The sequence below is a fragment of the Pelophylax lessonae genome (assembly GCF_965119305.1).
Source record: "Pelophylax lessonae genome assembly, chromosome: 1".
Lineage (NCBI taxonomy): Eukaryota > Metazoa > Chordata > Amphibia > Anura > Ranidae > Pelophylax > Pelophylax lessonae.
Genome location: NC_138768.1, coordinates 382,079,804 through 382,107,749, shown reverse-complemented (window position 1 = coordinate 382,107,749; position 27,946 = coordinate 382,079,804). Strand labels below are relative to the sequence as shown.

The 27,946-nt window shown below is 45.3% G+C and overlaps 1 protein-coding gene across 1 annotated transcript in view; it reads right to left on the bottom strand.

Annotated features, from left to right (window-relative positions):
* KDM4C (lysine demethylase 4C) overlaps positions 1–27,946 on the bottom strand; it is a gene marked incomplete at its 5' end in the record, with an annotated part of 705,351 nt that overhangs the window by 646,571 nt on the left and 30,834 nt on the right. The gene's annotated exons all lie outside the window — the stretch shown is intronic.

The following is a 27,946-nucleotide window of genomic DNA, read 5'->3' as shown; positions in this document are numbered from 1 at the left end:
TCCTTGGGGTCCTCAGAGCGTTGGGGTAAGTGGTACACTCATAGGAGATGAAAAAGGGGGCAGCAATTGTCCTCAGCAGCGTCTATGACCAAACGCGTACGGTGCCGTCACATCATTTCCGGTTCCGGCTCCAGGAGGAACGCATTGCATTCCAGCTGCTTCCTGATCACGCTTTTACGTTGTTTATTGTGTGAGTACCTGTCTTATCTTCTTAATAAATTTATACAAAACGGTACCACACAATTGCTGGTGAGTGGATTCTCTTAGGGGGACTCGAGGCACCTTCCACTGTGTGGAGCACCATAGCACTTTTGGCAACACCTTACTGAGCACGACTGCACCTGACAAAGGGACCGTTCATTTGGGCAATTCACTGAATTGTCACACTGTGGACATTGATTATTGCTATTATTTGCACTTCTATTGAGCACTTTTTGCCCAATACTATTGCATTTAATATTTTTGGATTCAGGACAATTGCACCTTATGCACTTACCTATGATCAAGTTTGTATTCAGCACCATTGCTCTTTATGAATATTATTGTCTATGAATTTATGTCATTTATACCCAATTATTCATATTTCGTTATTTATATCATTGCAAACGCTGCTTCTTGGAACATTTAGTGTGCAACACATGTACAAACATAAGCATGGGGTCAGCAAACTGCAAAAATACGTCAAATTTTTGGACCCATCTAAGAGTTAATGATATTCAATTATACTATGCAGCACAGAAAAAACAAAATGAATATCAATGTGATTTTGAAATTCCTCCTGCACTATCACAGGCAACAATAACAGATAGGTTTCAGATAAAAAACATGTCACTGTCTAGATTCAGATGGGAGATCCCAACTGCTGGACAGAGTAATCACAGAGATGATCGTCACTGATAACCAGCCATTTACAATGGTGTCTGATTCAGGATTTAAGCGGTTGATGTCCATACTTGAGCCAAGTTACACACTGAAGAGTGAGAAGTATTATCAAACCGAAATGCCGGGAAAGATCCACCAAAAGGTCGTTGACAAAGTAAAGGCTATGCTGAAACCAGAGAATGCTGGCAACTCACGCTCATTCCCAACAGACTGCTGGTCAGGTAAAACAGAGTCAGGCGAGTCATGCCACTTCATTGACAGCGGATGGACAAAAAGGCAATTGGTGTTGAATACAAAAGTGATGCTTGTGCTACTTCGAGACAGTGGAGCAAACCTGCGACAAGGAATGAGGCTTGATATGTCATACCTCAGTGTCATGGCACACAACACCCTCCAACTTTCAAATGATGGTCTGTCAAGCCAAAGAGCTTTGATTGATATATGTTTTGAGAAGCATGAACAGATTAAAAATGTTGTGCTTGCAAGTCTTTTGAATCCTTGATACAAAGAACAATGCTTTTTCTTCTGATGATTTATTGGCAAAGGCAAAACAATGTCTGACAGAAGATATTCAACAGGAGGTTCCTGCTGAAAAGACAAGTCCAGATCACTATTTAGATATTATGAGAGAGTAGCATGCTGCAAAAACAGAAAAATGTCCAAAAATACGTCAACAAACAGAAGAGATTCTTCGTCATCGTGGTCGAATTGATCAGGACATTTTCAGGGTTTTATTGGGGCCTCATGCGGAGGATTCAATTTCTTCTGAATCTGCAATAATGAGCCTGGATGATGAACTTCATCTCTATTCGAAGGAACCAGAAATTGACAGAAGAAGTGATCCTCTTCAGTGGTGGAAAGAAAATGAGGCACGCTACAAAAGACTTGCTTCCCATGCTGGAAGATACCCCTCTCTCTCTCTCTGCTCCTCAGCCCCCCTCTCCTCCTGCGCATGTTCATGAAGTGGCAGCATTATATGAACAAAACAGAAGCCCTTTAATAGGTGATCATGGAATTGCTGAAATGTTCTGCTTTCTGCATTATAATATTGTTCTACCTAACTGGGAGTACTGAAAAAAGTAGTGTCCACTCAAATCCACTGTGTAGCTGTTGCCTAGCTTTTTTTCTAGCAGTTTTGCACTGACTGCAGTAAATTGTTGCAGTGAGTGCACTACTACAGCAGTAGTCCACTGACTGCAGTCCAACTCCAATCCACTGTCTTGAGGTTGTCCAGCTTTTTTTCTAGCAGTTTTGCACTGACTGCAGTAGTCGCAGTGAGTGCCATACTGCAGAGGTAGTCCACTGACTCCAATCCACTGTGTAGCTGTTGCCTAGCATTTTTCTAGCAGTTTGGCACTGACTGCACTGCAGTAGTGATTTAAAATTATTGCAGTGATTGAGTGCACTACTGCAGCAGTTTATTATGCATTAAAGAGGTTGTAAACCCATAAAAAAAAAATGTTTTCAACCTGAAAGAGAAACACATAATGAGCTAGTATGCATCGCATACTAGCTCATTATGAAATATGAAATACTTACCTTAGAACGAGCCCCCGCCATGCCGCCCGCTTAGCTGTATGACGGGCGACATGTTCAGTCGCCCGTCTTCTGGGATCGCGGCATCCGGCCATCTAATTGGCGTGCGCAGGAGCCAACGGTCACGGCGCGGGGCTCTGAAGGAACAGCACCAGCGGCCATTCCTTCAGAGCGCATGCGCCAGTGATGTCACTGGCTGCATGCAAGGTAAATATCTCCTAAACGGTACATGTTTAGGAGATATTTACAGTACCTATAGGTAAGCCTTAATATAGGCTTACCTATAGGTAAAAGTTGCAGAGGAGGGTTTACTTCCTCTTTAATGCACAATCAGAATGATGTGAAACTAAATTAAATGTCCCTGCAATTGAAGTTTTCCTATCAGTTCTCATGCAGTTAAGGTGTGAAGAACGAGCCCTTAATGTTAAAATTGTAAATAAATAAAGTTTGATATGTTCAGTAACAGATTTGTGTTAAATTTGTGTTTATTTTGCAAAATTTTAAATATTCAAAAATAACCGGCCGATACCGATATGCGATGGCCAAAATATTGGTATCGGCAACGAAAAAAAATGGATTTTTGTAAAATCTTACCGTAAAATCCTTTTAAGCTCATTGACAGACGCAGTCCTCTTGATTAATATCAAATTGGGTTATACTGCCCTCTACAGGAGTAGGACACTAGGCAGAAGGAAAACGTTCTGGCCACACCTTAGGGGCAGTCCCAGAGGGTATATCCTCTCCCTCTCTGCTACAGGATGTCAGTTATGTCACAAAGCAGTGTCAGAGAATTTAACCCAACCCAACTCAAAAGCAGAGGGGCGGGTACTGCGTCTGTCAATGAGCTTAAGAGAAAAGGATTTTACGGTAAGATTTTACAAAAATCAATTTTTCTCTGTCGCTCATTGACAGACGCAGTCCTCTTGATTAATATCAAATTGGGACGTCCCAAAGCAGTGCCACAAATGAGGGGTGGGATAACACAAATCAAAATCCAATCTAGAAGGCCCAACCGGTGTCAACTAGAAGTTTTAAAGGCTCATCAGACAAAAGGATGAGACTCCACTGAAAACCCAACAGAAAAAAACCCTCGAGGTAGACCAACTGTCTCCTCAAATTGCGGCCTGCAAAACCTTGCGGCCAAAAGAGGCATCCGACGATGCCATCACATCAACTTTATAAAATTTTGTAAAGGTATGAACCGACGACCAGGTAGCCGCCTTGCAAACCTGGACCACTGACACCTGATGGCCCAGGAAGCACTGAGCGCCCGAGTGGAATGCGCCTTAACAGGGAACGGAGGATTCCGACCCTTAATAGAATAAGCCTGTACCACCTTCTGTCTGATCCATTTGGAGATAGTCGCGGCAGATGCAGGCAACCCCTTTTTGGGGCCATCCGTGATCACAAAAAGTGAATCCATTCTAGGAAACGAGTCCGTAGTTTTCAGGTATACCCTGATTGCCCGAACCACATCCAAGGAATGTAACGCACACTCCCGAGGATGACTGGGCTTAGGACACAAGGAAGGTAGCACAATATCTTCATTCAGATGAAACTCTGAAACCACCTTAGGAAGGAAGGATGGATTCGGACGAAGAACCACCTTATCCCTATGAACCACCAGATATGGGGAATGACAGGATAATGCGGCCAGTTCTGACACCCTGCGTGCAGAAGTAATGGCCACCAAGAAGGCCACCTTCTGGGATAATGTAAGCAAGGGAATCTCCCTGATATCTTCAAAGGGAGGTTTCTGAAGAACCGACAACACCAGATTAAGATCCCAGGGCGGTAAGGGCGCGCGCACTGGCGGAGCCAGGTGAGGCACCCCCTGGATGAAATTCCGCACCAAGGAATGGGTAGCCAAAGGTTTCTGAAAGAAAATTGCTAACGCTGAAACCTGACCCTTGACAGTACTCAAGGCCAGCTTCTGCTCAACCCCCTGTTGCAGAAAAGCCAAGATTCGGGTCACCGAATAGGTAGGTGGAGGAAATCCAAAGGATTCACACCACGCAATATAAGACCTCCATGTGCGATGATAGACCTTTCTGGAAGTCGCTTTCCTTGCTTTAATTAAAGTAGGAATAATTGAAGTTGACAATCCCTTGTCCTTCAGCACCTGAGTCTCAATAGCCAGGCCGTTAAAGCCAGCGATTGTAAAGCAGGATGGAAGATCGGTCCCTGAGACCGCCGATCCCCCCTGAGAGGAAGTCTCCAAGGAGCGTCCGTGACCAGTCTGATCAAGTCGGTGTACCCGGGTCGACGAGGCCAGTCCGGAGCTACCAGGATAACTGGAATTCCCTCCACCTCTATCCTGCGAAAAAGTTTCGGCAGCAACTTGAGAGGAGGGAAGACATACAGTAGCTGATACTGTCCCCACGGGGCGACCAGCGCGTCTGCTTCGTCCGCTCGAGGATCTCGGGAGCGGGCTACAAACCTCCGCACCTACCTTTTGAGCTGAGCTGCCAACAGATCCCCCTCCAGGGTGCCCCAATGAAGGCACAGCTGGTGAAATACCTCTGGATGAAGAGGCCATACCCCTTGATCCAGAATCTGACGGCTGAGATAATCTGCCTGACTATTTTCCACCCCCGGAGTGAATACCGCGGAGAGAGCCGGAACAAACTGTTCCGCCCAATGAAGAATGCTGGCCACTTCTATGGCTGCCAGGGCACTCTTGGTGCCCCCTTGGTGATCGACATAAGCCACGGTCGTGGCCTTGTCCGACTGGATCCGAACTGGGCTGCCCTGGAGCTGCTCGGTCCAGTAAATCAGACAAAGTCTGATCGCTCTCAGTTCCAATACATTTATCTGTAACCTGGATTCTATCGGAAGAAATGACAACCTGGCTGAGCATCGGAGACCGAAGCGACCAGACCAGGGACTCCCTGGTCCGCTCGCTCAACCGGATCCGATTGTCCAGAGAATTGGGATTCCGATTCCATTGGAAAAGAATCTCCTTTCGGAGAGTTCGGGCATGAGACTGGGCATACGGTACTGCCTCTAAGAAGGCCACCATCAGTCCCAGGATCCGCATGCAAGTCTGAAGAGAAGGCCAGTTGACGGACAGTAACATCCGAATCGTTCACTGAATCTTCCGGCTCCTGGTGGGAACTAGGAATGATCTTTGGGAAAAGTGAAGAAAACGTTCTGCTCAAGGAACGGGAACTACCGCTCCCTGTTGCATCAAGTCCATTACTGCCCCCCGCAAAGCTTTTAAGCGATCCGGGGATAGTCGAATGTTTGAAGGGAAGAATCGCACCGGTAGAAGCGATCGAAACTTGATCTTGTATCCCGACCGTATGACCTCGCGAACCCCTTTGTCCGGGATTCTGGAAAGCCATGGATCCGGAAACCGGTGAAGACCTCCCCCCACCCCAGAGATGGGTGGGGGCGCACCTTCAGGCTGTATTGGTCTTATCTTCAGGTTTGGCTGAGCCGGATCTTTGTTTACCCGACCAGCGCACTTTGAAACCCCCTGCAGGGGCTTTGGAGGGCTTTGCCTTATCGCCCGCCCCAGCGGAACGAACAAACTTTTTATGAGCGGGAAAGGAAGGTCCTCGCCTGTTACGAGGTCCTTTACCCTTAGCAGTCTGTGGCAAAAAAGTGCTCTTGCCCCCAGTGAGATCCTTTATAATCTCATCCAAGGTGGCCCCCAACAGGCGATCCCCTTGAAAAGGGAGATTAGCCAAAGCTTTTTTGGAACCTTGATCCGCTGACCAGCACTTTAACCACAACACGCGTCTGAGGACCACTGCTGAAACCGATGCACGCCCTAGCAAGGGAGTGGCGTCCAGGACGGCGTCACAGATGAACTGTAGCCCTTGTATAATCTGCTCCAGCAAATCTGATACTGCTGGGGGGATACTTCTCCCCTTTATGTCACGGCGTAACAATTCGGTCCATTCTGTCAATGTTTGTGAGACTAAACCAATGGCCACCACTGGCCTAAATGTTGACCCTATCAGGGAAAAAATAGAGCGGGATTCCGCTTCCACTTTTCGATCCACCGGATCCCTAAAGGACGGAGCGTCCACCAACGGGATAACAGTGGCTTTGTTTAGTCTGGAAATCGGTGGGTCCACCACTGGTGGTACCGTCCATTTTTTAAGGAGGGATTCCTCAAACGGATAGCGCCTAGCAATGCGTTTGGAAATAGCAGGGGTTCGTTTCGGACGATCCCATTCTTCTTTAATTAGATTACCAAAACATTTGGGCAAGGGAAAAACCTTCGCCATTTTGGTAGGCTTGCTGGTCCCAAAGGGAATTTCAGTGTCCGCTACCTCTGCCGGTGTAACCTCAAGACTTAAGGTTTCTCGGACAGACATGACTAGTGCGTCCACCAACGCTTCTTCTTGTGCTATGGTGGAGGCAGAAACGTCCTCCTCGCTGTCTGAGGAGACCGTACCCGAGACAGCAACCCCAGAAGAGGGACCTGCAGCTGCAGTGACAAGCTCAGAATCCGTATCTGAAGTGTCAGATGAAACTGGGGTAGGCGGGGGTCGCTTTCTTGACCCCCGTCCCTGAAAGGCTACCTCCACCCGGGATACCAAAGACTCCAAAACTGCTGATAATGCATCAACACAAGTGGGGCACTGGAGGGTCCTGCGGCCACCTCGAGGGGATCAGGTGGGGATACATGTGTGGCAGGGTCCATGACTAATCCCAGACACTTGCCAGCAAACAAAAAATAATTGCAAAGAAAAAACTTTTTTTTTTTTCTTTTTGTAATCCCCCAGCGCAACAGCGCCCCTCAGTGTTACCTGCTTTGGACCCCCCAGAGAGAGAGAGAGAGAGAGAGAGACCCCAAGGGCTCACCACCTGATGCACAGAAGCTTCTATCCACCTGCTCTCAGCGCTGTCTCTTACAGACAGGAAGTCTTTTGGATTGTTTTCCCGGGTAAAGGAGGCGGCTCCGCCCCTTTACACGCCTTCCGGCGCCTCCCATGCTACTCTTCGAGGTATCTTGTCATCTCCAAAATAGCCGCCCACATGCCGGAGACACGAGGCTACACCAAGATGGCGGCCCCGCGCGACCTGCGGGAGGATGGCGGCGGCCTGTGGAATGCAAGCATCGGCCTGTGCGGCCTGCGGGAGGATGGCGGCCTGCGGGAGGATGGCGGTAGTCCAGGCAATTGCAACCTTATGTATAAGGTAGGATATATCACCCTCTTACATGGCCATCCTAACAGTAATGCCAGCCACTGACTTCAGTCATGGTCCCTTTACAGTGCCCACTCATACAGTGACTACCGATAGTCCGCTCCCAAACCAAGCTTCCTGGTTCTTATTCACCAAATCACCCTCAAAAGGGGGATCTGTGACACCTGTTATAGGATAGAGGGGGGACCCAGGATCATGAGGGTCCGATCATCCCAGGGAGGGGCCCGCGTCCACCCACAAACCCGTGAGGGGGAGAGGGGGAACATCTTACTCACCATACCGGAACAGGCGGGCGCCAACTCCTGACAGAACCCCTCTCCACCGAGGTGGGGGGGCTGTCGACCAATACGGACGCCGCGACTCAGTTTCCAACTGGTCGTCGGCGTCCCGGCGAGACGTTTAACTCGCAGGGTCAGTCCCCGTCCAGTGGGACTATGTCGCCGCCGACCCAGCGCGGAGCTGGGGCCTGCACGCGCTCGTAGGCTGACTGGGGTGACCACTGGATCTCAACATCCAGCCCGTCGCCCAGCTCCAGCATACTTGCTTGAAGATCTCACAGGAACAACTGGAGAAAAAAGCTGCCTAAAAAAAAAAAAAATTCAATCTTGCCAGGACCAAAGATCCCAGCAAGGAACTTAGGTTCCTTACTCCTGACTAGACAGAAAAAAACTGACATCCTGTAGCAGAGAGGGAGAGGATATACCCTCTGGGACTGCCCCTAAGGTGTGGCCAGAACGTTTTCCTTCTGCCTAGTGTCCTACTCCTGTAGAGGGCAGTATAACCCAATTTGATATTAATCAAGAGGACTGCGTCTGTCAATGAGCGACAGAGAAACTATATCGGTCGATCACTAATTAAAAGACTCTGGATGGAAGCACAAGGTCTAACACAAAACGTGAGCTGGCGCTTCCTCCAGACACTGGACCCTTCCCCATATCCTTGAGTGCGCCCAGATACTCACTGACTTTATAGAAATTGAGATAGTTGTAACAGAAAATAGTACTGACCCAGAAAGAGTCTATGGATGTGCTGGTGAGCCTATAGCAGTGATGGCGAACCTGTGCAGCATAGATGTTTTGGAACTAAATTTCCCATGATGCTCACGCACTCTGTAGTGTAGCTAAACATCATGGGAAATGTAGTTCCAAAACATCTGGAATTCCAAAGATCGCCATCACTGGCCTAAAGCGACTGATGACTTTTGCGCTTTGACTTCCCAGTAAATTAGTTTTGCCTATTTCATGTAATTCTTCTTTCTCATTTGTTTATGGGTATTAGATTTACCTTGAACAATACATGACTTTTCTCAGTAATGGGATAGCTTTCCCTCCCCAAGAAAAAAAAAAAGAAGTACAGTAAAACCTTGGTTTGAGAGTAACTTGGTTTGAGAGCGCTTTGCAAGACAAGCAAATTTTTAAAATAAATTTTGACTTGTTATACAGTACAAGCGATGTCTTGATATACAAGTAGCGTCATGTCACAACTGGGTATAAAAGAGAAGAGAGGCGCCTCCAAGTGTAGCAATATGGTTACATTTAATGAAGGTTCAACATTTAGTAACTCACATGGTTGATGATTAAAACATGCATATCTAAGTATGCAGGCATCCGGGGTAAAGCTGTCCACATAGACTGTCCTCCTCACTGCCATCTTCATCATCCCTTCCACGCTGCGATTCACGAGGGATTCAAAGTCTCGCTTTCAGATCACTCTACTGCAGGGTAGTCTTCCCAATCACAATTGCAGACTGACATCAGTGAGAAGCAGTGGTTCAGAAGATGGTCTATGTGGACAGCTTTACCCCGCATGCCTGCATACTTAGATGTGCCTCTTTAATCATCAACCATGCGAGTTGCTAAATGTTGTACCTTCATTAAATGTCCCCCATACTGTTACACTTAGAGGCCCCTCTCTTCTCTTTTATACTCTGTAGCTCCTGCTGGATTTTGCTTCTAATCCCCTTGTGGAGGCGCCATTTGTGGATGGACATTTTATGATGACACAACCAATCACATTGCTATAATCTTTGTATATAGACTATAAACTGAAAGACTTATGAATAAATGGTTGTGGACCGAATCATCGGAGTTTCCATTATTTCTTATGGGAAAATTCGCTTTGATATAAGAGTGCTTTGGATTACAAGTATGTTTCCGGAACGAATTATGCTCGCAATCCAAGGTTTTACTGTATCTATTACTATTTGGCTGTTGTTGAGTTGCTCTCTTGGAATATTGCAGCCTGGCTGCATACTAATGTTTTTTGAGATCCAGTTTTTCTTTACTTTTCCTTCTTGAAGACATTCTCTAGTAAAAGGCTGTACTTATTTTGCCATCCTTAGGCACATACTTCTGTAAATTGCATGTTACTCAAAAGTGCATTGGAGTCTTCAATTGTCTGTTGTCCGTATTGTATTTTCTTAGAATCTTACTTTACCGAATGCTTACTATGATTCTATACTACAGAATGCTTTTCTGTTACTTGTAATACTTTGAATACCTTCATTAAAAAAAAAAAAAAAAAAGATTTTGGTCTAAAATGTAAGCTGGCACTATCAAGCTATCAATGGCTGTCTTGTTCCACTTGCCACTGCTCTGCATTATTTCAGTTTTGTGTTTAAAAACATTTAGTAAGATGTATGCAAGAACAAAAAAGTATTTGGTTACAAATATAAGGTGAACACAGCCAAATAAGGAGGAGCAACATTTAGGTTAGGGCCCGCGATCTCAGATGTTAAAAAGCAATTCAGTCATTCTTTAGTTCTGCCTAAAACAGTCATTTTCCTTAATATTTAACAATGGAGAACATGTTTGAATGCTTTTGTACGTTGATAGTACTTAACCTACTGTACTTTATTTAAAAAACCATAAGATATGGTACTTGGCATCAACAAAGTAGAATTTAAGAAAAACATACACATACACCTCTGGCATACGACACAACAAAATCAGATGACACCCATTCCCCTTATTCCACCATGTAATTTTCTCTGCCCCCAGGCTGCCCATAGGACAATGAATCACTGTACTGCAAATTCAGGTGACAAAGCTAGCTATAAAGCTGAACAAGGAAACAGGAGGAATCAAGTTCCTATCCGTGCAAGTTGGCAGAGGTAGTGAATCGTCAGGATGCCTCTAATGGTTTACATATATGTATTTTAATTGCAGAATCAGCTTTTGCAAGGTCTTCTGCCATTAATTACAGCTAGCAAAAATGCAGCAATACAATCCCAGCAATTACTTCCAAATCTTGCAAAACACTCACCCTCCCAGGAAGATAAAATGTGCTCTTTTTTAGCTTAGCCATACATCTGCAGATCTGATAAAGCACATCCCTTAAAAATTCCTCTCATACTGTGCTGTGCTTATCAGGCAATAGCCCATTAGTTCCTCATATTAGCAATTCAGTGCAGTGCTGGCTTATCTCTATTCATCTTTGCTTTATTGGCAGAGACAGTTAATCTGAAAAAATCTCCCTAACTGTCTAATGCCTTACAAAAGGTGGTCTCTCTTCTGATGTGATCACTTGCGTACCCATACAGCATGCAACTGTCGCAGCCATTTGTTTCTACTCAAAATCTTAACACTATGAAGCTGCTAACCAGCTGATAGGTTCACAGCATTTAATATGAAAAGAAAACACAGCAGACTGTACAGTATCTGTTCGTTGACAAAAAACATAGCCCTTCGCAGATTGTTCGCTTTCCATGGTATCTATATTTATAGAAAGCATCCTGTAGGCTTGAGACTGAAGGCAGCTTTGTGCAGATAATGAACTGTGCAAGAACACCACCTTGTGGATGAAGCAAAACATAACTTGATCACAGACACATTAGTGTTTGGTATATGGAATTTTAACATGTGCCACAGTCTCTCATTTTACAGTATACATTCCCTTTAATTGTTGCCTTTCAGCAAAATATTCCAAGTGCAAAGAAAACAGGATTTTTCGACTTACAAGTAAAAACGAAAGCTGCAGGGACATCCCCTATATAAAACCTCCCACTTCCAACTAGCCTCAGTTTTGTAGCAAGTAATAGGTAGATTATAAGAACAGAGGGAAGCAACCTGTGTCCTCTACAGTACTCCGTCAAAAATCCTATTTTCTTGGGGGCGGCATTGGCTTTGGCTGCAGAGCGGGTGCAGCAAAGTATACCCGCAGGGTTGGTTCGGTACATCGTAAGTCCTGCATGCTTAATGGAAGTCTATGACCAAGTGCAGCTAACCCTCACCAAAACTGCAGGTACATTGCGCTGCAGCCAGAGCACCATGCATCGGTGAGAAGCCCTTAAATATACAGTACAGGACACAATTTTTAGTCTTTAAACCATGGGACCTCCAAAAGCAATCCATTATAGAGCTGGGAAACACAGCAAACAAATGCTAACACACCCATATAACAAAAGATCAAGAAGGACTTAACAGAACTCCAAGAGCAGCATGCAGCACTTTATGCCTGAAATGGGCATCAGAGGCGGCCTAAACATGCACCTGGTAAAACTTAATTAAATGTGTGAACAGAAGACCACGCGAGAGAGCCTGCAAATCAAAAAAGGAGTTGCATGATGCTGAAAGCCCATGAAGCACTAACAGAGCCCATGAAGCACTAACAGATCTAGTAGAGTGTCTTAACAGGTAAATAAGGAACCCTATCAGATCTTATTCTAATAAACCTAGGAATAAAGGTGCAAGAAGCAGGAAGCCCCCTGCAGGAACCTTCTGGAAAGAAAGCCTAAACTATAGAGTAAAAAGACCAATGGTCTCTACAGGCTTTCCAGGTGCGAGGGTAGACTTTTTAAGATGGGTAGGGATGTCTGCATCCCATGGGACCTGCCCCTCAGGATCTTGGCTTTAAACCGCCATACCGTTTAAGACAGGGACAGAGAAAGTAAGAAGGTGGACTGGCCCAGAAGGGCCCACAGAGAATCTGCCAGGAGTCTGAGTATGCGTGTGTATCATGCAACCCATGGCCAGTTCGGTGAAATGAGAATAATTTAAAGTGGCTCTTTAGTCATATTTTCATCTTTACATCTTTTAACCACTTGCCGACCGCCGCACGACTATCTACGTCGGCGGTCAGCCCCTCACAGGCAAAGTGACGTAGGGCTACGTCGCTTGCTTGTGAGGGTCTAGGGAGCGAGCGCGCGCCCCCGGAGGCGCGCTCCCGCGTGGTCACGGACCCCCCCGCGCGTGTGACCGGCGGACCCGATGTCCGCCGGCCACTCTGCGATCGGCGGGGGAGAGGGAGAAAGTCAGGCGGCTTGTGTAAACAAGCCACCTGTCATTCTCCTCGGTGTAAAAACACTGATCACACGGATCTACTATGTAGATCCGTTGATCAGTGTCCTTACAGCTCAAGCCACAGCCAATCACAGTAGAAAGCACGCCCCTAGGGACACACACAGCCCCTCCCTCTCAAATAAAGTTAACCCCTTCACTACCAGTGTATTTTTACAGTAACAGTGCATATGTATAGCACTGATTACTGCAGTAATGTCACTGGTAACCCCAAAAGTGTCAAAAATGTCAGTCAAGGGTCCGATCTGTCCGCCGCAATGTCGCAGTACCGCAAAAAAAAAAAAAAAAAAAAAAAATCGCAGATCGCCGCCATTACGCGTTAAAAAAAAAACCGCAAAAATGACAAAAATCTTTCCCTTTGTTAGTAAACGCGATAACTTTTACGCAAACCAATCAAAATACGCTTTTTGCGATTTTTTTTACCAAACATAGGTAGCATAAAACAAATTGGCCGAAAATGTTAAAAAATTTTGATTTTTACATTTTTTTTTGGGTAGAATTTCATATAAAAAAAAGTGAAAAATATTGCCATTTTTGCAAAATGTATGCTCTTTTTTTGTTTATAGCGCATGATCAATAAATCGCACAGGTGATCAAATACCACCAAAACAAAGCTCTGTTTGTGGGAAAAAAAGGACGCCAAATTCGTTTAGGTACAGCGTCGCACGACCGCGCAATTGTCCGTTAAAGTCACGCAGTGCCGAATCGCAAAATACCCCCTGGTCAGGAAGGGGGTAAAATCTTCCGGGGCTTAAGTGGTTAAATCCTCTGTCCTTGTTGTTTTAACTTTGGACAGTAAAACATTTTTTTCTGCCAGTAATTACCTTATACACTTCCTTTGTCTGGCAAAAAAGCCTAGGCTAATGACATCACGCACCGATCTCTCCCTCATGAGAGTTTGCTAGCAAGGGAGGAGGGGGTGAGTCAGAGGAGAGCCAATGAGAGCTGCAAAGCTCGAGGGGGCTGGATGAGGGTGGAGATAATAGAAAACTGCAGAGATCCATAAGCAGAAATGCGCAGTCAAGCAGTGGTGTTAGTGTGTCTGTGTGTGTGTGTGTGTGTGTGTGTGTGTGTGTGTGTGTGTGTGTGTGTGTGTGTGTGTGTGTGTGTGTGTGTGTGTGTGTGTTTCAGCTGCCGAAAGTTAAAATGGCTGCAGTCAGACAGACTTAGTGGAGGAGTATTTCTGCAGCATATTTGGTAAGTACAGAATCACAGTATATATAGAATATGCAAAGTGGTTGGAGGGAAGTTCCAAAATGGCAAATATGTTTTTATTACAAAATTATGTGAGCAGACTGCAGTTCCTCTTTAAATGCCCTCCATTTTGATCATGCAGAGCATAGGAGGGAGAAGCTGTAGAGGAGGAAAGGCATGAATAAGGTATAACTAAACCACTGCAAAGGCCCAGAGGTCTCTGGATCTGGTTGAACCTGTTCAGCATGTAGTTGAATCCAAATCCTGTCCCTTCCATTTGCAGCAAAAGGCTTGGAACACCTCTGAGTGGAGATCCAGGTGCGAACGGCAAAGAAAATTTACAAGCCACTTTACACGCCTGGAATGTGGACAGCGAAAGTCAAGTCTACTTTGGAGTGGAGCTTCTGGTGCATCCTTGTTGGTTTATGTAAGGCTATAACTGTGAAATAGTCTGAATAAATCTTATCAAGTGATCTTGCAGTTGAAAGGTCAAGTGTTGAAGTCACAGATTAAATTGCACCGTGTTCAAGGATGTTGATGGGATGACAGGCTTTCTCCGAAGATCAAGTCACTTGCAAAGAGAGGGCATCTAGAACTCCTCCCCAACCCTGACTTCAGGGCCAGTCTAGAAATCTACCACATCATGGAGTCTGGTATTGCAGTTCAGATACATGGGGTGGTCCAAGCACCGAATTTATTTGTCCTACACTGCCAGAATGTTGAGTTGCAACAGGGAAACCAAAAGTATATTACGGTATTAAAAGGAGATTACCATCAGGCATGAATTGAGGGCTAACCCTGGGATGGAAGGACCCGAGTATATGAGTGAAGGAACAAAAATGTGTCCAGAGACAACAAGATCCTAAACAGGACTGATCAATCACAGGCCCAGGTACTCCATCAGTGAGTCAGTTCCAGTGACTACTTCCGAAGATTAGGGATTTATCCAAATCTCTGCAGGGTCTGCATTACTTGCTGGACACTGGCTGAAAGGGATAAGGAGGACGGGTCTTATCGATAGTCTGACTATCCTACAACATGTATCCTATGTGCGTGGAGCAGAACTTGGACCGAGACAAACATCTTGATGAAAAACCAGGGCGGTTTGTGGAGGTTAGCCTCACTAAAAAGACTAGACCTCGCTTTGCAACGTTCTAGCAACGTCCTGCACAGTTTGTTTTAACTTCAGACGTTCCTTATCTGCATTGGTAAAAATGATATAAGCATGCTGTCAAAGATATTGCTTGATAAACACTCAAATAGTATGAAGAAAAACAACAATGTCCTTCAAGTCCATACAATTCAGGGGTGCGTGAAGTAGTTACTGGATCACCATCCACCACCAGGTGTCACACCGAGAGATAGAAAAAATGGCAACTCACCAGAAATCAATGCTCAGGTGTTCTCACACTTGAACGAACTGAGCAGGAATCATATACAGATGTAAGGAATACACATATGGAAGACCAGGGTCTGTTCACCACTGCTGCATAGAAATCCCCTTCACACACTTCCCTCAGTTCAATGGTATCATAGAGAGAAAGAATGGCTCCAAATAGTGAAGTACCATCAACACAATAGCTTTATTAAAAATGTATATATTGCACTCACATGTTAAAAGCACAAAAGTAGGCATATACGTCCCATATCGCCGGTCAAAGAGGCACCTAGCTCGTCCAGTCCCCCGGGCTAACTCCACGCCAGCCCAGTACCTTCCGGGTAGGTCCTCCGCCGTATCACGTGATGTCGGATGCGTCGTCTGGTCGCGCCCCGACCGGTTTCGTCATGTCCGACTTCAACTGGAGGCGCGACTCAGACGACAACATCCGGCATCTAAATAGCCCTGCTGGAACGCTCTGCGTCCAATCGGCAACGAGGTAAGCAAACCGGAAGCCGCCCACCCTGCCCAGCAGCGGAACTTCCGACATCAACAATAGGAGAATCCTACCGTAGAGGATTATTGACAAAATCCAATTTGGCACTGAAAACACCGATCTTGGTCTTTTACTATATAGGAAAAAATAACTATAATGAGTAATATCCTCACTCTTTGGGATTTTACCCCGTGCCAATATGGATCTGCAGAGCATTACCAATGACATTCTACACATAAATAGGCAATCTTGGTATCAGATAAAAGTGTAATATATATAATACACAGTCTATACTACAGTACTACAGTAGTCTATACCTCAGAATATATAAAAGGTGTATTATATATATATATATTACACTTTTATCTGATACCAAGATTGCCTATTTATGTGTAGAATGTCATTGGTAATGCTCTGCAGATCCATATTGGCACGGGGTAAAATCCCAAAGAGTGAGGATATTACTCATTATAGTTATTTTTTCCTATATAGTAAAAGACCAAGATCGGTGTTTTCAGTGCCAAATTGGATTTTGTCAATAATCCTCTACGGTAGGATTCTCCTATTGTTGATGTCGGAAGTTCCGCTGCTGGGCAGGGTGGGCGGCTTCCGGTTTGCTTACCTCGTTGCCGATTGGACGCAGAGCGTTCCAGCAGGGCTATTTAGATGCCGGATGTTGTCGTCTGAGTCGCGCCTCCAGTTGAAGTCGGACATGACGAAACCGGTCGGGGCGTGACCAGACGACGCATCCGACATCACGTGATACGGCGGAGGACCTACCCGGAATGTACTGGGCTGGCGTGGAGTTAGCCCGGGGGACTGGACGAGCTAGGTGCCTCTTTGACCGGCGATATGGGACGTATATGCCTACTTTTGTGCTTTTAACATGTGAGTGCAATATATACATTTTTAATAAAGCTATTGTGTTGATGGTACTTCACTATACTTCACTATTTGGAGCCATTCTTTCTCTCTATGATACCATTGAACTGAGGGAAGTGTGTGAAGGGGATTTCTATGCAGCAGTGGTGAACAGACCCTGGTCTTCCATATGTGTATTCCTTACATCTGTATATGATTCCTGCTCAGTTCGTTCAAGTGTGAGAACACCTGAGCATTGATTTCTGGTGAGTTGCCATTTTTTCTATCTCTCGGTGTGACACCTGGTGGTGGATGGTGATCCAGTAACTACTTCACGCACCCCTGGATTTTATGGACTTGAAGGACATTGTTGTTTTTCTTCATACTATTTGAGTGTTTATCAAGCAATATCTTTGACAGCATGCTTATAACACTTTGAGTCATCTAACAGTGATTTCGTGCGCTACTTCTTTTCCATTCATGTATTTCCAAATATTTTCCAGTATTTGTTTAAGTAGCAGCAGTGTATGTACATTGTAGCAGTCAAGTGACTGACTCCTCCTAAAGCGCAAAGATATTTTACTTGACAGTGGGTGTCCAAGTTGTTATATTTTATTGGTAAAAATGAACTAACCCTTTAATTTTGCAGGAAAATCAAGTATAGTAGCTTCACTTGAAGTTTTTCATTTACCACAACCCACTGTCAAACTTCTGTGAAAGCCATAACCCTCTTCATACCAGACATGAATCTTCCACAGTATTTCAAGGGTAAGGTAGGGAAAGGTAAGGACAGTCTCAAAGACCCACAAACATGAATATAACAGAAAAAATAAATAATAAAATCAGTGCGGTTTTTGTTAGTGAATTTTTATTTACATAGATGCCCCTCCCTAAAGTGCAAAAACACCCAACGTTATGTAAAGAAACCACGTGTGCATGCCGATATACTACCTCAAAATAATGCATGCAAAAGAAAGGGTTTTAAATCTCTATTATACAGTCCAAGTCCTTTTTGTTCAAAAAACAGCTATAATGTAACAGCCAAAAGTTGAACCATCCTTTTAAAGCAGTGTTTTTTAAATCAGGGTGCTGCGAAGAGTCCCTGGGGGCACTGTGGCAGAATGAAAAAAAAAAAACAAAAACCAGCTCCAACTCGTAACAGTCAGGTTAGAAAGCAATCCTGTGTTAACTCCTATGTACAGACAGGAGGGAGGGAGAGCACAGCCCAAACTAGGGATGCACTGAAATTTCGGCCACCGAAATTTCCGGCCGAAAATGCAGAAATTAATGGCCGCCGTGAGGAAGGAGGAGGGCGCAGCGCAGGTTTGAAAAGTCCCGCCTCTGGCCGGCGGCCCGCCTCTCAATGATGTCCCTACTACGATCTGTGTATGAATGAACTGACACACCGGGCGGGAGGGCGGGCGAACGGCCGCTAATAGCTATAACTATGTGAGCGCTTCACTTCCCGGTCATGCGGGTATCTCCTCTGACAGGGAAGTGAAGCGCTCACATAGTTATAGCTATTAGCGGCCGCTCGCCCGCCCTCCTGCCCGGTGTGTTAGTTCATTCATGCACAGATCGTAGTAGTAGTGACATCACAGGGAGGCGGGCCGCCAGCCAGAAGCGCGTCTTTTGAAACTGGAAGGACATCGGAGGAGCAGAGTGAGTAGGAGATTGCATCCTTGGGATGGGGAGGGACGCTGAGGTGGGGGGGGAGGGTGTACTGCCGAGGGGGACGCTGAGGCAGTGGGGGGGGAAGCTGAGGCGAGCTTACCAATGGTATTAGTATTATGCAGCATGAGGGGGGTTAATATATTGCCACTGCTGGGCACTGATGCATTAGTGACCGACCAGTGGCAGTTAATTAACCCCTTTGTGCTGCATTAGTGCAACCAGTATTAGTACAACCAGTGTTAATTAACACTGATACTGGTTGCACTAATGCAGCACAAAGGGGTTAATTAACTGCCACTGGTCAGTCACTAATGCATCAGTGACCAGCAGTGGCAATACATTAACCCCCTCATGCTGCATAATACAAATACCATTGGTAATTAAATTAACCTCTTGCCAACCCGTCACAGTACATATACTGTGACAGGGTGGCAGCGACAGGTGTACATCGCTGCCTGTTTTTGGTGTATGCCCCTCTATCTATTTTAAAATTATTTGAGGGAAAAAAAGTCATTTTCGGTTTCAGTTTTCGGCCAAGGGCATACTGCTTTTTTGGTTTCGGCCCAGAATTTTCATTTCGATGCATCCCTAGCCCAAACCTCCTCCCAGGTTTCTTCTCCTCCCTGTTGCCATCTATATTCCGGTTAGTAACCCAGGAAGCTGTGCGGGTCTGCCTGACCTGTCCTTACCAACAGATGAGATCATTGGTTAGGACGAGAGTCGGCAGCCCACACAGCTTCCTAAGTTGCTGACAAGAGTACAGATAGCAGCAGAGAGGAGCAGAGAGCTGGGAGGAGGTGTGGGCTTCTGCTCTCCCTATCTGTACACAGAAGTTAACACAGAATCGCTCTCTGAACAGACTGTACAGTCTGATATAAAGACAGGTGGGAGAGGTGGAAGGGGTTGGGAGAGAGCGCAAGCGCTTTTATCTCCTCTTTCCCGCTGTCACTTCTGTAGTGATGAGAGGGAAGTGGTGGGATGAGAGGTTATGTGATGGAAGGGGTGGAGGAGGAACAGTATTTGTGCTAGAAGAGAGGATTTGGGGGGGTATTTAAAACCTACAGACCACTTAACTCTGCCTTATAAACTACATTTTAGGGCATGCAGTGCGGTAACACATGCAAAATCATGCGTTTTCCTGAACTGCACAAAAATGAGCTGCCTTTTGCAGGCTATTAAGAACTATTGGCACCCTTACGCATCTAACAAATATGCATACGTTGACAGCGCAGTACCATATGTTTTGGTGCCGCGTGATTTACAAAATCATGCCAGCCTCATTTTTTTTATTTCACGAGCATAGAGCAACCCATTAAGGAACGCGCAAAAAAGCAAGCTTGTTCAGACGCTCCTCCTGGAGTGAACCAGTCCTTAGACTGGTTTGCCCTGGGATAGTGCACAATTCTAAAAGGGTGCCTTGACTGAAAAAAAAAAAATGAAAAAAAAAATGAAAAAAAAAATGGGATTTTTGACTTCTCGTAAAATAAATTTCTCTGATGTTCATTGACAGACACAGCTCCTGATTATTCTTAACCATTTGGTAATACTGCCCCCCTACAGGAGTAGTACACTAGGCAGGAAAAAGCTGGACTATGCCTATGGGCAGACCCAGGGGGTATACACCCACTCTCAGCTATAGGCACTCAGTTTTGTTAAAAAGCAGTGTCAGAAGAAAGCCAACTCCACAGAGGGGTGGGTGCTGTGTCCGTCAATGAACATCAGAGAAATGGATTTTACAGTAAGTCAAAAATCCCATTTTCTCTTTCGTTCATTAACGGACACAACTCCTGATTCTTCTAAACCATTGGGACATAAAATTTGTCCCAATGGTTTAGAAGAATCAGGAGCAGTGTTAAACATGAGGGGTGGGAAAACATCAGAAAAAAATTCCCAAGGCTAACCATAGCCAACCAGGTAACATAGAGCTCAACCATAAACAACTGGAGCTCACCTGAAAAACAATACGCCCTCAAAGAGGACCAGGTCCTCTAAACAGCAGCCAGCAAAAACCTTGTGGCCAAAGAAGCTCCTGCAGATGCCAACACAACCAATTTACAAAAAACTTTGTAAAAGTGTGCACCGACAACCAGGTGGCAACCTTGCAAAACCTGCGTCACCCACGCTTGAAGACGGAAAGCCCAGGAGACACTAAGCACCCTAGTCAAGTGCGCCTAAACAGGGAAAGGAGGAACCTGACCCCTAATGCAATAGGCCTGAACCACCGTCTGTTTGATCCATCTGAAAATGGTCACAGAAGAAGTGGACAACCCTTTGTGAGGTCCGTCCGTGAGCGCAAATAGAGAGCCTGACTTGCTAACAGACTCTGCAGCTGCCATGTACATCCTATTTGTACTTTTGGCGCTGTATAAAACCTGTATAATAATATTAATTGCCCGGACCACATGCAAGACATGCAAGGCAATTTCCTTCAGATGTTTAGGCCTGGGACACAGGGAAGGCAACACAATGTCTTCATTCAAATGACAATCAGAGACCACCTTAAGAAGAAATTACGGACAGAGGCACAACCTTATCCTTGTGAAGCACCATAAGGTGAACGACAGGATTATGCCGTCAGTTCCGACACCCTGCACGCAGAGATTATAGCAATCAAAAAAGGCCATCTTCTGGGGCAACGTAAGCAGGGAAACCTCCCGAATATTTTCAAAGAGAATCTTCAGTAGAGTTGAAAGCACCACATTAAGATTCCAGGGTGGCAATGGAGCCTGCACTGAAGGAACCAAATGTTGTAAACCCTGAAGAAAAAGGTACACACCGGGGAGTGTGTGGCCAAAGAGCGAAGCCACCTCTAGAAACCGTGGAACCTTGACCCATTTCAGCAGAATCTCTTTAGCAGAGATCTTGTGTGGAACTGTGCAAACAGACCGCCTCAAGGGTGGTCATCAGGCCCAGCAGGCGCATGCGATCCCGGAGGGATGACCGTCTGCTGAACAACAGAAGCTAAATTGCCTCCTGCAATGTCTGGAGTTTTTACAGAGGAAGAAACACTCTGGCTGAGGCAGAGTTCTGAGTCAGACCCAGATATGCAATTTTTTGTGGACAGAACCAAAGCTGATTCCTGAATGTTCAGGATCCCTCAAACGCCCTCAGAGTTCGCAGAGCAATCAGAGACTCCGCTCGCAGAAGATCGTCCAGGTACCCCAGTACCGCAATCCCTCAAAAAAATGCCAGCATCGGGGCCAACACGCCTCTGAAGACCTGAGGTGCAGAGGTGAGACCAAAGGTCAGCGCCACAAACTGATAATGCTCCTCACCTATGGCAAAACGGAGGAAGCGCTGGCGACCAGCACATACAGTGGGTACGGAAAGTATTCAGACTTCCTTAAATTTTTCACTCTTTGTTATATTGCAGCCATTTGCTAAAATCATTTAAGTTCATTCTTCTTCCTCATGAATGTACACATAGCACCCCATACTGACAGAAAAACACAAAATTGTTGACATTGTTGCAGATTTATTAAAAAATAAAAAAACTGAAATATCCCATGGTCCTAAGTATTCAGACCCTTTGCTGTGACACTCATATATTTAACTCAGGTGCTTTGCATTTCTTCTGATCATCCTTAAGATGGTTCTACACCTTCATTTGAGTCCAGCTGTGTTTGATTATACTGATTGGACTTGATTAGGAAAGCCACACACCTGTCTATATAAGACCTTCCAGATCACAATGCATGTCAGAGCAAATGAGAATCATGAGGTCAAAGGAACTGCCTGAATAGCTCAAGAGACAGAATTGTGGCAAGGCACAGATCTGGCCAAGGTTACAAAAAGATTTCTGCTGCACTTAAGGTTCCTAAGAGCACAGTGGCCTCCATAATCCTCAAATGGAAGACGTTTGGGACGACCAGAACCCTTCCTAGAGCTGGCCGTCCGGCCAAACTGAGCTATCGGGGGAGAAGAGCCTTGGTGAGAGAAGTAAAGAAGAACCCAAAGATCACTGTGGCTGAGCTCCAGAGATGCAGTCAGGAGATGGGAGAAAGTTGTAGAAAGTCAACCATCACTGCAGCCCTCTACCAGTCAGGGCTTTATGGCAGAGTGGCCCGACGGAAGCCTCTCCTCAGTGTAAGACACATGAAAGCCCGCATGGAGTTTGCTAAAAGAACACCTGAAGGACTCCAAGATGGTGAGAAATAAGATTCTCTGGTCTGATGAGACCAAAATAGAACTTTTTGGCCTTAATTATATGTGGTATGTGTGGAGAAAACCAGGCACTGCTCATCACCTGTCCAATACAGTCCCAACAGTGAAGCATGGTGGTGGCAGCATCATGCTGTGGGGGTGTTTTTCAGCTGCAGGGACAGGACGACTGGTTGCAATCGAGGGAAAGATGAATGCGGCCAAGTACAGGGATATCCTGGACAAAAACCTTCTCCAGAGTGCTCTGGACCTCAGACTGGGCCGAAGGTTTACCTTCCAACAAGACAATGACCCTAAGCACACAGCTAAAATAACGAAGGAGTGGCTTCACAACAACTCCGTGACTGTTCTTGAATGGCCCAGCCAGAGCCCTGACTTAAACCCAATTGAGCATCTCTGGAGAGACCTAAAAATGGCTGTCCACCAACGTTTACCATCCAACCTGACAGAACTGGAGAGGATCTGCAAGGAGGAATGGCAGAGGATCCCCAAATCCAGGTGTGAAAGACTTGTTGCATCTTTCCCAAAAAGACTCCTGGCTGTATTAGATCAAAAGGGGGCTTCTACTAAAATACTGAGCAAAGGGTCTGAATACTTAGGACCATGTGATATTTCAGTTTTTCTTTTTTAATAAATCTGCAACAATGTCAACAATTCTGTGTTTTTCTGTCAGTATGGGGTGCTATGTGTACATTCATGAGGAAAAAGAATGAACTTAAATGATTTTAGCAAATGGCTGCAATATAACAAAGAGTGAAAAATTTAAGGGGGTCTGAATACTTTCCGTACCCACTGTATAAGAATGTGCAGGTAGGCGTCCTTGATGTCGAAAGAATCAAGAAGAAACCCCCCCTGATAAAAGGGACACCACTACCATGTTAATGGACTCCATGCGGAACTTCTGTACTCACACAAAGCAGCTTAGCGCCTTGAGGTCCAGAACTGGACGTACCTTGCCTTCCTTCCTGGGGAATGTAAAAAGGTTTGAGTAAAAAAAAAAAACCCTTGAAAATGTTCCGAAGTCAGAACCAGAACAATCACCCCTTGAAATAACAATTTGGGATTGGCTGAAACCTTGACGCATGCGCAGACGAGGGACGCGGCGGCCATCTTGCTGGTGGGATACCCACACGATTTTTTAGGCTACATGCTGGATGTCATCTCCACTAATGTAAGCTGCTCTCTAATTATTTAATAAATTTGTTGATGATACTGCACCATGAGGAGTATTCTCTTATGTCCCCTGAGTATCTGAAGGAACGGTTGGGAGTCCGGTCTGGTCGCTCTGGGAGGAGACGAACCGATGTGATTGGTTTCCCTTTGTTACCCGTTTATCACCATTCAGAGTGTGTTTGACCCTGTGGGGTCTCTAAAGTTGGTAAGAGTACCTTGGTATCTTGATTGGGGGCGGACTGTCCTGCTTGCACCCCCTTTTTTATCTGGGATTTATGTGGATTGGACTTTTCACACTTGGGACTTGTTTGCTCCTTATTGTCAGCTTAATTTATATGTTGATTAGCGCGACACCATTTTTCACCATTTCATTGAAGATAAGGTTTACTGTCTTTTTGTGTCAGCTGCTTTTCTTACTAAGGATTACACCATTTGCCATATCATTTTTTTACTTTTTAAATGTATATAGCGCAGCGATCCTACACCATACCTTGAAATAAGTCTTGCACTGCCCCAAAGAGATCCCATAAGTGATCTGGGGAAAAGTGCAGGTTGGAAGGGAAAAAAACCTTTCCGGGAGCACAAGACCAAACTCGATCTCGTAGCCTGACCGAATAACTTCGTGGACCCACTTAACCTGTACCAGGGAGGTCCATGGATCGGGATACCAGATACGGGTGAGGGCGCCCTTTATGCAAATGCAGCCTTGTCCGCAGGTCTGGAAGAGCAGGTCTTGTGGCTTGCCAGACCTGGTCCTCTTGGAACCACTGGTGGAGGCCCTGACTTTTGATACCTAATCTTGAGATCCTAAGAGACGAGGCGGCCACTTAGGAGCTGAGAGAGGCCCACTTCTACGACAGGGCTCCTTGCCCTTGGTAGCCTGCGAAAGAAAAGTACTCTTCCCCCCCCATGAGACCATTAACAATGTCATCCAAAAAAGCTCCAAACAGGTGACCCTCTACAAGATGGAGATCAGATAAGGCCTTCTTAGAAGTCTAGTCCGCAGACCAGCATTTCAGCCAGACAATACGCCAAAGGACCGCTGCTGATACAGAAAGACTAGAAATCAAAGGAGCCGCATCCAAAGAGGCATCACAGAATCTGTAGCCCCTGGACCAACCGGTCCGCCAGCTCCGCAAACACAGGGGAATGCTATTCTCCCTCCAGGTCCCGACGTAAAAGCTTAGCCCACGCGGTCAGAGACACCAGGGCAATTGTAATTACCAACCTAATTGCCGAACGAGCCACAGCGCACATATGGAGGGCCAGAGCATCTTCTCTCTTATTAGCTGGACCTGTAAAAGGTCGGAGACTCCTCAACCGGAATGAAGTTAACTCAATTTGACCTGGATGTTGGCGAGTCTGCTACAGGTGGGTGCTACCTTTTTACGCAGTAAATCCTCAGGATACGGCAAGCAAAAAATGCCTAGCAACCACTGCGTTTTGGACAACCCCACTGTTTGTGACAATGGAAAGAGGAACACCCTCGCTGCTTTGGAGGGCATGTGGGTGCCAAAAGGAACCGGTGCCTCTGATGCGGCAGCTGCCGCAACCTCCATTTTTAAAGTCTACGCACTGACACACCCACCAGCGCCTATTTAAGCACGGCAAGAGGAGCAAAGGAATCATCCTCACTATCGGAGCACTCAGGGTGCATAGACGCAGACCCAGTAGTGTGTGTGTGTGTGTGTATATATATATATATATATAAAAAATAACAATCAGTGGAGGCCGCCAACTGCGATCCCGCAAAAGGGGACGCTGACCAATTGTCCACCCACAAATAGACCACCTATTGGACCCCGCAAAAATACAAGGGGCTCGCCCTCCAATAGGACATAACCTTTCTTAAAAGGGGGCCTCCTGCCATGATGCGGACACGCAGGCAGGGTATCCTTGCTAAAACAAGGCAGGTGCCCCACACAATGGCGGCAAGACTCATTAAAAATGAAGTGCCCCCCACAGCGGCACCCAGTCCAAGGGAGGTGCCTGGCTGACCATATGGCCCAGCAGGCCGCAAACCATAACCTACATTTTTGTGGGGGTTTTTGTGGGGGCCCAGCCGCAATTGCACAGATCCTCAGCCCGGCAGATGCCCAAAAGGAAGGCTGGGGGCTTCAGCTACACGCACTGGGGCCAAAAGACCCACAGTGACCGACATTTTAGAAAGGACCTGGGGGGGAAGAGAGGGGAACCCAGGGGTCCGACCATCCCAGGGAGGGGCCCACATGCACCCCAAAACTCTCCAGGGGTAGTGGGCGGACAGCTACTTAGCACACCAGGAACAGGGTGGGCACAGCTCCGGACAGGACACTGCTCTATCGTAATATGGGTGCTGTCGGTCAGAAGGAAATGCTGCGACTCAGGCTGAAGCCAGTTCGTATGCGTCCTCACAAGACATTTGTTCAGTGGGACTATGTCACGACCAACCTAGCGCGGAGCTGCAGTCTGCCAGCGCTCACTGGCCGGACTGGGGGGGCCCCAAGGATCTATATTATCCAGTTTGTCGCCCAGTCCGGCACTTGATTGTAATTCTAACAGGAACAAGATAATAAAGAGGAAAAAAAATCCATTGAAAATGAAAAAATTGCCAGGACCAGAGATCCCAAAAAGGAACTAGGTCCTTACACCTGACTAGGCATACAAAAAAAAAAAATGGAGTGCCTATAGCTTAGAGTGGGTGTATACCCCTTGGGACTGCCCATAGGCGTAGTCAAGGTTTTTCCTGCCTAGGGTCCTACTCCTGTAGGGGGCAGTATAACCCAATGGTTAAGAAGAATCAGGAGCTGTGTTTTAAAGAACAGCAAAATAGTATAGTCTTTATTTTCTTTCACCTCCATGATCAAAAGAATAAAACACTTTTTTGATTTTCACATATCATTTTGATCACATAAGGGTAGTATAACAGAAGGTGCATTTTTTTTTTTTTTTTGTATAACATGGATAAATAACCCACTCCACTGACAGATGCAGTAGTTTTACACCAAAAGGCTTATTTCAGATTTATATGCTTATCTACTCCTCAAGCACCCAACACCCAAGTTCCCCCTTTGATGCAAATGTGGATGGAAAGATGATTCAGGGCTAATCACAGAAGAAAGTTGGGATGGAATTCTAAACGCCACACAGATTTCTATGTCATATCCGAGCAGAAAACCCGTTATGATTTATACTGCGTATAGAGCGTGTCATACACCAAATTTTTGTACAATACAGGTTTTTGGGAATACCTTTGCTGTAACAAATGTGGCAGAGACCAGAAATGTTTTATTTTTTTTGGAAGTATTTAACACTGGTGAAGTATTGGAGTAGTGTGGTGAAGCACTTCAAATCACATTTCTGGGGTCCATTTGACCTGTGGTTCCTTCACCTGTGCTCTGGACCATCTCAACAATGACAACATATACCAACACGTGTTCTTAGCAATAGCAAGAGCTTTATTTTAGCAAGATAAATAGCAAACAATGAAGGACAGTGCATTCTCAGACAGCTTTTAAGATTGGATAGGCATGACAGACATGAAATGAACATTAATGCTAGAAACAAAAACAAAAAAAAAAAAAAAAATGCACAATATTTCAAAAGGACATCCAAAAAAAAAAAAAAATTATATATATATGTGTGTAAGAGGAAAGGGAGGGATATAAAGCATGACTCCCCTTTACAGGTCACATTAAAAACTTAAAAGTGTCTCTCAGTTATGTTGGAATCTCTACTCACTGACACTTCCTTTGCACTTTCTATAAAAATACCTTTTAGTGCTTATAAAACTGTGAAAGTTTGAAGTTTAAGTTTTTTGACCAACTTAAAAACTTTCTGCATTAATTGATGGCTAACACAGTACAACACTCTACTAGTGCAGAGAACTCTTTAATTTACATTTTCTATATCTATCTATCTATATATATATATATATATATATATATATATATATATATATACCAATGACTAATTTAAATAATGGCTTTAGGCTTTTCGCGCACACATATATTTTCTTTTCTTAATCAACATCTGATATTTTGCAGAACTACATATCAATAATCTTCAAGGTCTAGTTCAAACATGATGGAATGAAACAAAAATAAATATAATTTGCTAAACTTTATTTGTTTTCTATCCTTGCTTTAA